Here is a 12,790-nt window from a genome sequence, read left to right as displayed (position 1 = left end):
TGAAAACATTTACTACTACTGGCCTGGTACAGAAAAGCTTTGCTGAAATCCTGTCTTATGATGACATAACCACCCCACCTTTGGATTTCATAATTTGAGCTCAAAAGCATCTATACAAAAATCTCTGTCCAACTGAGGCACAGAGAGGGGAAGGAACTCACCCAAGGACACACAGGGAGTAGTAAAAGAAAAAAATAATAATAATAAAGAATCCCTGGCAAGACAGCCATGGCCACCGTATTGGCCCCATGATCTCCTGAGGGTTGGTCTCAGGGCTAGAGTTTCCGCAGGGGCGGTATGCATGCCCTGACAGGGAACTGTCACCTGCCAAGCAAGGCTGCTCCTGCCCCAATCCTCTCCCAGGCTTTTGGTCACCTAGAGGAGAAAGGTAGGTTGGAGATCAGACGTCCGAATCACACTTCTCCAATTCTCGGGACTCCCGCTGGCTGACAGAGAGCACAGGACCCACACACAGGGGCACCTGCAGGAAGCATTCTCGGGCTGGCACCGATGCCACTGCTGGATTTTAGTGTGTTCAGCTTACATCACCATCGACGTTCTGCGTTATTCTTTTCCCACTTAACGTACTGATGTAAGTTTTGCTTTCAAAATAAAATGAGGTATAAAAAGGGGGCTGTTAGAGGAAGAAGAACACTAAGTAAGTAATAAGCCCAAGTGCAACTTGGATATGGCAGAAATTGTAAATGTGGCATTCGAATGGCTGAAGCAGGGGAAATGCGGATCGATTCCGTTCTATTTCCAGAGCTGAAGCTTCAAGGCTCCAGGCTTTGGGAACAGACAGAATCTTACAGTGAGGGTGCTGCCAGGGGGGCTCAGATGGCTATGCCCAAGGCTGCCGGGCGCTCACCAGGACCAAAGTGACTTCCAATTCACGCGAAGGTGTGCTGGGGGTGGGAAGCCTTCACTTCCAGCTTCTAAGATGACATACAAATCTCCCGAGCTGGGACATCTTGGAGGAAGCCAGCAGGTGATTGGCAGAGGTCGGAGTTTAGAGGTTGCTGAGATGGCCACCCGTGCCGGCAGTGAACGGGCTCCTATTGCAAGCTGCCTGGTGGCAATGCTAGTCTTGGTGGCATGAGCTGGCCTGGTTTCAGAGGCCATGAACAGCTGTCCCTAGGAGCCAGGCCTGGGATCGGATTAAACTGGATCTGAGGCTGACTCTGCCACACCCTTGCTGTGTGACTTCAGTAAACTTCTTTTACCACTCTGGTCTGCAATTAGTTCAACTGTGAAATGGATCTTCTTTGTGGTTGGGTCTGTCTCCCAAAGGTGTCCTGAGGATTGGGTTGGGTGGTGCAGGGGAGTGAGGAACACACAGGGAGCATTTCCCAGGCTGAAGGTGACCCTCTGGGGTTCCCGGGTGAGCAGCTGTACCATGGTCATGCCTAGGTGAGTACAAAGCTGCAGGGCTGGGCTGCTGCCTGTAGCCAGGCGCTCTGTGGGCTGCCTCCTACTGCCTCTCCGAATTGATGGCTACTAGCTCCCTGGCTGATGTTTCTATGTGCAGATCAAGGTAATGAGCTTTCTCTCTAGGACCTGAGGACATTCTGGAAAATCATATTCTGGTTGGACAACGGGAGGGGAAGAGCAGGGCCAGGAACTGAGAGGCTTCCTGCCTCTGCTCTCCTCCATCCTGCCCTCTACCAGGGAGGGAACTGAAACCAGTTCTGGGGTGGGGCAGGGCACCAGGACCAGGCAGGAAGCAGGCCCTCTTTTCTCTTGGGACACCTTTGACCTGCCTCTGTGGTGATGGAGGTTGGCTCCCTAGCATTACAGATGGCATTGCCTGTGCTCCAGGGTGCTCCCATCTCCTGGGTACGAGTTGTACGTTAAGAAGGCAACTGCTCAAGAGGTATGCATGGAGTGCTCTCCTGTGCCAGGCACTGGGAAGGGCCCTGAAGACCAGGTGGTGGACCAGACAGAAGGAGGTCCTGTCTGGGGATGAAATTCCTGACATATACAACCTAAAGGAGAAAAGGTTTGTGTGGGCTCACAGTTGGCTTCAGTCCATGGCTGGCTGGTTCCAATGTAGAAACCTCAGAATGGAAGAGCATTCTGCTTACTTCATTGTGTTCAGGAAGCAGAGAGAGCAGAAAGTACCAGAGACGGAGGTGGAGGGATCCTTCAAAGGCACACCTCCAGTGACCCAACTGGGACCCACCTCCTAATAGTTCATTCAGCTATGACCTCATGAATGGGTTATTTCCTTAATGAGGTTAGTACCCTCTTGGTTCAATTGGCTTCCAAAAGCCCCATCTCTGAATACATGAGACTTCTGGGTGCGCTTCTAGTACATAGCATATCTGTGAGGCTGCTGATCTGTGTTTGGGATGAATGCTGGTGGGTGTGCCTGAGAGTACAGGTGACAGACCTCTCAGGACACTGACGGTGGGCACCGGTGGTGTCTCGAAGTCATCACTGGTGATTTCCATCAGGGACTGCGTCCTTGGGGCACTGTTGCTAAGCACTGATAGGCCCCAGGACACTGGGAATGGACACCGATGCTCCTATGCATCATGGGTAGGCCTGCTGGGGTCCCCCAGGGCCGCTCGTGCTGCCCACTGACAGTGCTGTGATGATATCAGGTGGGCACTAGTGGGACAGGGACCTCCGGTGTTTCAGCTGGAGGTCTCAGATATCCCTCCCCCTTGCTCCCTCTCCACCAAGTTTAAGGGCTTTCAGGCAGGTGGACTTGGGCAAGCCCTGGGGCTTGCAACATGATGTTAGAGTGGTAGCCTCACGGTCTTCCCCCTCTGCATGGCTGGCTTCCCATCAGAGACCAATTGATCCCCTACCCCGGGAGTTTCTCTCTGAAGATAGACTGTCATTTCCACCAAAAACCCTCTTCTTTCTTGTAATTACTGAGAATTACTTATGAAGGGAGAGAGAGTGTGTGTACACGTATTGATTGCCACCCTGAGAAGCTCAGGAATCATTTCAAGTAGATTAACCTAACTTTCTTTTGCCTTTTGGGAAGTTGGACTCCGAGTTATTTAAGAAGATTAATCAGCTCTTAAGAGATCCAGACAGGCTTCCCACCTTTTCTACCTCCTTTTGGACTGGCTGAGGCCATGTCACTTTCACTCTTTCTTCAAAACATCCTCTCCCCACTCCCTGCCACCCTGTCTGTGTTTCTGCCACCCCTGCCTGGTGGTTTAGGTAAGCAGGATTCTCTGCAGGCCTCTCTTGGGGAATGGGCCGCCAAATCTCTGGCTGCTGTTGATTTACCTGAAGAGACTCTTTACCCAGATCTCAGGCTGGGCACAACCTCCAGAAGGGCTGGGCACCTCGAGCAAGTCTCCCCCACCCAAGCCTGGGTCTTAGCAGCTGCAGCACAGGCAGATGCAGCTGTCCCATTCCTGGAAAGGCAGGGATTTCCTCTTGGTACGAGCTTGCCTGTGAATTTGGCGGATTCACCCACCTGATCCATCCTTCCGGGTAACCAGGAAGCCATCATTCCAGGAGAAATGGTTCTGCTTAGTGCATGGAGAGGAGCCGAGTAAGGAGGAGAGAGGAAGCCAGAGAGAGGGGAGGAGGGAAAGACGGTGCGGTCCCAGGGAGGGCTTAGCACCTTCCTGACTGGAGTAGAAAGAGGCCAGTCAGACTGGAGTAGAAACCTTAGCTCCTACCCTTCCTGCGTGTGTGTTCCCCTCTCTGAGCTTCAGGCCCTTCACCATTCAGATAGGCTGAGAGTAGCTCTCCCCTCTCAAGGCTGTCGCCACTGCCAAATGAGGGCACGTGTGTGGCATGCTTCCAACGAGGACTGGGCTGCTTAGTGGGTGCTTCACTGATAGCGGGCAGATCTCGCCAGGCCGGGACTGGGCAGGAGCCTCAGTAGGTCCCCTGTGCAGAGCTGCTGTCTTGTCCAGGACTTCCTGTCCGCCCTGGGGACCTCCACTGCCCCTCCATAACCCGTCACCCAAGAGCACATAGAAGTGGAGTCGGGAGCCCTGGTCCCTGGAGGTGAGGCTGGGATTCTCAGCTCCAGAGTCTAGGAATATCGCAGAACATTGTGGGCGCTCGCTGTGCCCTCTCTGCCGCTTCTCTCCCTTTCCAGGACAGAAGTGTGGAGTCGAATGGGTCCCGAGGTGGAGTATTTTCCAAATGTCAGTGCAATCTGCAGCACATTACAGCTAAATGCGATCATCTCGGTGCCTGCTCTGAATGTCAGCGCACCGGCCGCGATGGAGTGACAAACAGCAGGTTGACAGGTGGGGCTTGGCCCCCCTCCTGGGAATTCAGCCCGGCCAGGCAGAGAACTGGGCTATCCTGGGCTCAGCAGGCAGGGGCCACAGACCTCTGTGGGGACGCTTAGTGGGCCGGGGCTGGGGGGCATCCTGCACACTTACGTGTGCACAGGCTCTGGGTCCCTGCCCCTCCCCTCGCCTCCTCACTGCCATTGCCACGTGGCAGTGTGCACACAAGCTCACCAAGCACAGCCCAGGATCTCTGTGTGGCTGTGCGCATGCGTTCTCCACCTCCAGGGGCCAGCATATACCTGTGGGTTCGCACACATTAGAAGCTGTGGGAGTGTACGCGCATTTGCTCTGATTGTGAGACTGTCGGCGTTGGTGTAGATATGTGTACCACCTACCTCATGGAGCCTCGACATTTGCTGTCTACACTGGCTTTCCTGTGTTCACATGAGGAGCTGTGTGTGTGCATGCAACTGTGTGAACGTGCAGTTGTGTGTCTTTACAGTCTCAGGATGTCTGTGCGAATGGGCGTGCAAATCTCATCTCAACTGCAGAAGTAGAAAGGGTCTCTTTGCCACCCTGCCCTGGTGTGGGGGCATTTTGACAGCTGTCTGCTCAGCATGACCTGTGATCGGCTGGGCAGGACGGGGGATTAAATCGCCTCCAATTACCAGAGTGAAGGGGGAGCTGGGAGGCTGGAAGGGTGGGGCATGAATGCCAGGGTCTGCCAGCCACAGCAGGCCCAAAAGCCCTGTGGATGTGAACGCCCCTGTGCCTGTGTGGGTGTGAGCAGTGTGTCTTTGTGTGCAGGGCTATAGGATTGCACCGGGTGTTAGCTATTGTGTGAACACAGATGTGTCCCCTGTGTCTATTCCCAGGGCTGTCCTGTGCTTGTATGAGTGTGCTCGCGTGCATCTGTGTGTCCGAAGGCTGTGTGTGAGCTGTGGGCCGTGTTGCTGTGTCTCCAGGTTGTGTGTGAGGGTCTGCATGGGAACCTTTGGGTGTGTGTCTTTGAGTGGGACTTCATATATTGGCTGGGTCTCTGTGATTTCCTCTGAGTAGCGTGTGTGTGTGTGTGTGTGTGTGTGTATGCGCGCGCGCTCGCGTGTACGCTTAAATGTGTGCATCTAAGTGAGTCAGTGTCTGTGAAAAGGGGGAGAGGTGAAAAATCTCCCCACAGCCACCCCACCCCAGCTGTGGGCAGAGTCCCGGGCCTCCTCCCTCTGACCTCCATCGCAGGGGCGGAGCATCAAGAAGGAGCTCGCTACGTAGAGGGATATGACGGGCAAATCCTGTCCCTCTAAGTTTTATATGTTGAAGTCCTAAAACCTTCCCACTGTAAAACATGACTTCATTTGGAAATAGGGTTGATGCAGATGTAATTAGTTGGGATGAGGTCATCCTGTAGTCAGGTGGGTCACTAACCCAGGGTGGCTCTGTCCTTTTAGAAAGGGGGGTTTCTGGCAGTGACACAGCATGTGTAGAGGGAAGAAGGAGGGAAGAGACATGGGCCAGAGCAGCCATCTACAGGCCAAGGAGAAAAGCCTGGAGCAGCTCCCACCCCACAGGCCTCGGGGGCTCTGAGGCGGGAGGGGAGGACTTCCTGCTGTCTGGCCATTTCCGGCTGTATGGCTTTGTATTATGGCGGCCTGAGCCAATGAAACCTGGGGATATGAACACCACAGCTCCCTTCTGCTCCCTAAAAACCCACTTCACAGGTATGTGCTGTGGCCAGTAGCTGCCTCCTCTTTGCTCTGCACACTGGGCAACTACGGCTCTCTGTCCAGCTCTGAGCTCTCTCAGAGCACCCCACTCCTGCCCCTCCTCTGGGGTCCCCAGGACACATCTTGCTTCTAACTCCTGGCAAGGCTGGCTCGTCACCTGTTCGTTCAGAGGTAAGCGCACCACCCTCTCCCGTGTGTCTCCTGTCCCCCTATTGCTCTGTGTCCTGTGTGCAGCAGGTGTTCCTGGAGGCTTTCGACCCCTTTCTGGGCATGGCGTGGAGAAAAGGAGGCCTCACCGCCGCTCTCCCCTCCCCACCCACACTCCTCCTCCTCTTCCTCCCCAAGAGCTGCCATTTATTCTGCACTCACTTGGGGCCGGGCCAGGCCTTGGTATTGGTACCTCCTCCTCTGAACAAACACTGGGCCTCTGAGCACTTTAAAAAGCCCCATTTCCCAAGGTGAACCGAATCCCAGGGAGGAGAAGTGAGCTGTCTCCGGTCACACCTAAGATTCTTGGCCATCAGCTCAGGAAAGAGCTGTGGGAACAGGCAGGCTGCCCCTCCCGCCTGCCCCCATTTTGCAGCGGAGGCAACCAAAGTCCGAATGTCTCCCTCCCCTTCCTCTGACCCAGGGCTTCTCAGGGTTCACCCTTCACACTCCCATCTGTCGTCCTGCGCACTCTGCCTGGGCCTTGCTTGCTCTTTCCCAGTTAGCTCTCCCTGCATGAGGCGGCCCGCGCTTCTCTCCCAGCATCCCTCCTCTTTCTGTTCTCCAGCACTGAATTTCTACATCTGTTGCCCAGGCCCTGCAGGCCCCTCAGACTCCATGTGTCTAAAATCGAACTGACATCACCCGACCCCACATCGAAGGCTTCTCCTGGGCTCCCTGGCTCATTACCAGCTTCTCTGCCCCTGTCACTCAAGCCCAAAGACTTTGACGTCTTCTACCCACCATCCCCACATCCAGCCAACTGCCAGCTCCTGCCATATATTTCTCCAATACACGGTTGCTGACCCAGTTTGAGCCTTGATATTTCTCTCTGACTTTTGCCTTCCTATGCCAACTTCCTGTAGCTGCCAGAGGTAGGCCTGGCTGTTCGGGAGCCAAAACAGCTGTTTGGAAAGACCAAACTGACAGTGACTTCAACAAGTTGAAGTTTATTTCTCTCCCGTGTAAACCAAGTTTGGAGATGGGAAGGTTGCAGCTGGTATGGTGCTTCTATGTCCAAAGGAATCAAATTGCATTCTAGTTCACGGTCTAACATTTATCCTCATGGTCCAAGGTGACTGCTTGAGCTCCAACCATCTCAGCTGTGTTTAGCTAGCAGACAGGAGAAAGGGACAGGAAAATACATGGGGTCAGTAGTTTTCTAAAGGAGTGACCCAGAAACTGCCACCAGCCAATTTTGCTTAGTCCATACACACAAAATAGCTGGGATGGAGGCTAGAGAAAGTGGTTATTGTAATAGGATGGTCATGTGCCCAGTGAAAAATTGGGATTTCCTGACTAAGGATGAAGGCTAGACTCTGATACCTTCTCTTCTCCTTACTCATTTTCATCTCTCTAATCCACCCTGCTCATAGTAGCCAGGATGGTCTTTGTAAACTGCAAGTTTATAAAAGGGTTGCCATGTTTAGCAAATAAGGATACAGACTTCTCTGGTTAAATGTGAATTTTCAATAATATGTAAGGGCTTTAGCATAAGAATATCCTGTGCAGTATTTAGGATTCGAATACTGGAAAAAGTATTTGTCAACTGGAGTTCAAGTCCTCCTGGGGGCCCTGTACTCCTCCATCAGTCCAGACTCTGCCTCTGTTACGGGTCCCTGTTGCTCTCAGGAAAAGGCCCAGCTCTTTGGGGGCAGGGGGTGACCTGGCACTCGACAGTGACAATGGGGCTAACAGCTGGCCTGTGATCTTTGCTTCCTAAACAAGTGCTCACTGCTCTCGGTGTTTCTGGGTCCCTGGGCTTTTGCCTCAGCGGTTTCCTTGTCCTAGACCTCCCGAGGGACCGTAGCATCTATATCTCTAGATTCCTAAGGGCACGGCAGGGCTGAGGAACTATTGGATGCCAGTCCAGGACCCCCAGCAAATAAGGAGTAAGAGTGGAGCAGATTCTGGGGCATCGTGACTCGTTCCACAGTGCTCTCTGCACCCCGGGGGCTCATGCAGGCCCAGAGCTGGGCTCTCTGTGTCTGGGGCCTTCGTTCTTTGCAACCTGACATGAGAGTATGGCGTCCCCAGCACACAGGGGGTTAAGCCAGCCTTGGAGTTGGGAGCTGGAGTCCATGGAGTCCTTCCTGACAATAAAGCTAATGAATCCCTCCTTGCCATTTTCTCTTGCACAATAACATTTAATCATCATTTGCACAGCAGATGAGAAGTTTGCAGCAGATGCAGTTCTACGTGAGTGGTGATTTCTGTTTGTGGCACCATTCCTGCTGTCCCCAGCACACCTGACGATCTGGGGCTGCGGCGGGCTGCACCCTGGAGGGGGCGCGTGTGTCTCCACGTGCCGGAGGGCTGACTGCATCTGGGTGCGGGAGAGGGGCTCCGGAGGCGCGTGTCTGTGTGTGTTGTGTGCTTGTCTGTGGGGCCAGGCACGTGTGGCATGGCTGTGGGGGAAGGAAGCTTGGTGGGCCTGCCCGAAAGGAGCACATGCACAGGGCGGGTTAAGGGTTGAGAGTGGAGGTGCCCACACGTAGGATACAGAGGCACAGGAGTCTATATTCTTGCATGCGTGTGCGTGAGGGTGTATATCTGTGCACTTGCTGGAGGCAGCCTGTCTGTTTAGGTGCTGAAGGGTGATTCTGTATATTATGCTCATATGGGCTCACCAGTGCAAATGCAGCTCTGGGCATTGAATTTGGAGTTTGTAACTGACTTCCTGAGGCTATGCATGATTTCAGGAGCATGCATGCAAACGTGCACATGCACTAAGAGTGAGTGCATGGAGTTCTGTGCTCCAGTGTATCAGGGGCTACACACCGCACACATGTACCGTGCACTTGAATGGGAGCTCCTGGGGAATGCACATATGTACACGAGTGTGTGTTTGAATAGGAAAATACGTTCACCGAAGAGTACCAGTGGACACATATGTACACATACATGTACATGCATGCAGAGACCATACTTATGGGAGGCACATATATGCTCTGTTTACAAACATGAATGCACACATGAGACCTGGTCTCTGTGCTGTACAGGACCGCATTTGCAGACTGCAGGGATACCCCGTGTGCATGGCTGTGCACACGCATGTGTCTGTGTCGTGCACACAGGTGTTACCTGTGCTCTGGCACAGTGTGCACGTGGACCGTGTGCTCCACGCTCCCGCACCCATGCATGCACTGAAGCATGAGGCCTCTCACTTCAAAGTGAGGGCTGACAGGGTTACATTTTCTAAAGGCTCAGTGGCCAGTGACAGAGCTGGCCTGAGCGCACTTGCTGGCAGGAGGTAAGTGGAGCTGCTGATTTCGTGACCTGGGGTGGGCAGTGCTGACGGCTGGCTGACGGATGCAGGCGCTTAGCCGCCCCTATGACAGCAGCAGGCTCTCCGATTCAGGAGGTGGGAGGCTGGTTCTTGGCCTGTGGTGCTCACCACTGGCCTCCTGCCTCCTGGAGCGCATCGGCAGCTGTGTGCGGACACACGAACACTGGTACACGCCAGAGATGCAGCGCAGGCTTGGACCGCGGCCAGCCATCTCTGACCCCGCTCTGGCGCGCGCCCCGGCTCTGCCATCCGTCTGGAATGTCTCCCCTTCTTCCCCAGCTGCTTCTCTCTCACCCGCCCCTCAAGCTCCCCCGAGAATCTGAGTGATCTGGGTTCCCTGCAGAGCCAAGGGGTGGTGGCTGGCAGGCCACGGGCTTTGTGCCCTTGAGCGAGACCCTCCTCACCCATGAGCCCTCAGCCCCTTGTCTCAGCCTCCTACAACAGGGCTAATAAAAGCATCTACTTAAAATTAAACAAGGCACATTATGTAAAGTGCTCAACACCGAACACAGAGTCCGTTCTCCATGAGTTTTATCTCTATTAATATTAATTACCTACAGGGCTTAGTACAGCGCCTGGCATGCAGCTAGTGCCACATAAGTGTGCCGTCACCATCATCATTACCATTAACGTCATTGTCATTCATATCCCTGGGTTTCAAAATTCTTGGCCAATTATGTATCAGTTCTCGCTCAAGACCCTGAATAGTCTTTTATTCCGTGATAATGACGGTGATGGCGATGATGACAATGAAAAGGGATTTTGTTTTTCTGTTCATTTTCTAGATGCCTTACAAGGAGGGCAGACATGGTGAGCAGAAGGCCATTGTTCCCTGAGCTTCCTGGGGAGCCGCTGTGCTTATGTGGAGCCTGGAGCTGGTGGGGGGCTGTGTTCTCTGCCTACCACAGGGGAGGCCTTGGCACTCTTGGGGAACCCGGTGGGGATCAATGAGACAGATGGCCGAAGCTGTGTGCCTCATAGCAAGACCCTTCTCTGTGTCCCCAAATCATGGGAAAGCGCGTGGAGGGCTTGGTGTGAGAGGACACCTCGTGGGAACTGGACCTCACACCAGGCTGGTGCAGTGCCTGAGGAGAGAGACAGCGAGCAAACAGAATTGGGGGATTGCTCCCTCCACGCTCCACCCTGAACTAGCAGAAGCCCCAGGAGGCTGGAGGAGTCACATGGGCTGTGGGGGGGCAGTGGCAAGCAGGGCAACCAGCTCCCCCTGAGCACGGACTTCAGATGCACCAGGAAGCTTCCAGGGCTGACTGGGTGCCAGACACTGTGTTGCTGCTGGCACAGGGGTCTGTGTGGCGGGGCAGAGGGCCCAGCTTTAAATCTCCATATCTCCTCTTATTAGTTGCTGCACAGCTGGCGGGTGGGGGTTCGCACCTAGAATCCCAACATTCTGGGAGGCCAAGGCAATTAATGAGACCCTTAATGAGTCCCTGTCTCAAAATTTTAAAAGACTGGGGCTGCAGCTCAATGCAAAGGCCCTGGGTTCAATCCCCAGTACTGCTGAGAAGTGGGGGCCTACCCCTTGGGTTGCTGGGAAGTGAGTTAATGTATGTGCACGGTTTAGAGCACACAGGAAGTACAGTGTCAGCTGCTGTCACTGCATTTTAACATCACTATAACTGGTGGAGCAGGTGTTGACAGCCTGTGCACTTTACAGGTAAGGAAATGGAGGTACAGAGCAGGTAAATAACTTGTCCAAAGTCGCACAGTGGGCACACTGTAGAGCCATGGGCTCAGAAGGTGAATCTGGGAGAATAAACTTCTTTTCTTCTAGTAAGATCTTTAACTTTGTGTAACCTTGGTAAGTCACTCCCCGTGTGGAGTATGGTCAGATTTTGAGGGGACTCATGACTCCACGTCCCCTGGACATGTTAACTACCTGTAATCTCCTTGGCAGGGTTGGAATCTGTCTGCCAAGGAAAGTAATGCACGTAGAAGGAGCAGTGACTTGGAGTTAGGAGGCCTGTGTGGCCCCAGCTCGGTCTCATACAAGCTGGGTGACCTTGAGCCAGTCACTTTACTCCTGTTTCCCCTCTGCAGTGGAGGTGTCAGTGACCAGCCTCAGAGCAGTCGCTGGGGTTTCGTCATCAAGATAGGGCGACCACAGGTGGAACAGTTGATTGTACAGTCTTAAAATTCCCACATGAGACAAATAAGACAAATAAGGACCCCTCCATATTCAGTGTCTTCTAACCCCTCTCCCTCTCTGTGTGTGTGTCTGTCTGTGTGTGTGTGTGTGTGTGTGTGTGTGTGTCTGTGTGCGTTTTGGTACTGGGTGTCAAATCTGGGACCTTGCGCTTGCAAGGCAGGCAGCGGTACCACTGAGCTAAATCCCCAGCCCTAACCCCTCTGTCTTTGGCCAGTCCATCGAACCCCCACCCCAAGTCTGGAGCTGCCCAGGTTGTCCTCTTGTGACACCTCTGCCAGCTGTCTTATTCTTGTGTGGCCTCAGACTCCAGAGCCGCTTGGAGCGTCCCTGTCCCACAGTCGGGGCAGAATCAGGAGCTGACAGTTGGGGCCACCCCCACGCATGAGATGTTGGGAAAAGGAGAGGGCAGCTGGGGCCAGGAAAGCAGCTCGGGCCAAGGGGCAGACACTTGGGCTTCTAATAAGGACAGAGATGACAATAGCAACAAAGGTGAACATTTATTGGACACCTACTATGTGCCAGGCACTGCCCTAACCACTCAACACACACGAACCCTTCTTATCCTCACAATTCTTCGAGGTAGGTTCTGTTATTAACCTCATTTGACAGATGAGGAAACTGAGACCCAGAGAAGTGAACTGACTGGTCCAAGGCCAGGTTAGTGCCAGAGGCCCCAGCATTCACTGGCTATGTGTTCCGGGACAGGTCAGAACCACTTCTCTGGGGGGTTTTCCCCATCTGGTACCTGCAGGACCCCACCTCATGGTTTCTATGACGACTAAGATGGTCTCCTGACAGCGTCCCAGCGCACAGTGGGTGCTCAGTAAATGGTCAGCCCTCCTTTCCTCTTAACTTTGATGCAGGAAGCCTGGGTGGGGGCATCTCAGCGCATCCTCCCTCTAGCACCGCCCTATAAGCCAGGCCTGAGAGGCGTCCTTTCTTTGTATCCGCAGCACCCGTCTCACCTCACTTTAAATGCCATGGTCATAATTCTGCACCTCTGGGCCCCAAGGCTGCACCCTGGAGGGGCGCCGTGGAGTCTGCCCCTAACAAGCCCGCCTCCAGTCCCGCCGCCCTGGGAGGATGGGGAGGTCGAGGAAGGGGCTGAGCAGGGGAAATGCATGGGCCCGTGAGGGGCTAGGAGGCGTGGGCCTCGTCGTCCGCGCGGTGGCCGGCGTAGAGCGCG

Source organism: Fukomys damarensis, unplaced genomic scaffold (assembly GCF_012274545.1).
Source record: "Fukomys damarensis isolate Sample0158 unplaced genomic scaffold, DMR_v1.0_HiC HiC_scaffold_22, whole genome shotgun sequence".
Classification (NCBI taxonomy): Eukaryota; Metazoa; Chordata; class Mammalia; order Rodentia; family Bathyergidae; genus Fukomys; species Fukomys damarensis.
This window is presented reverse-complemented; position numbering follows the sequence as displayed.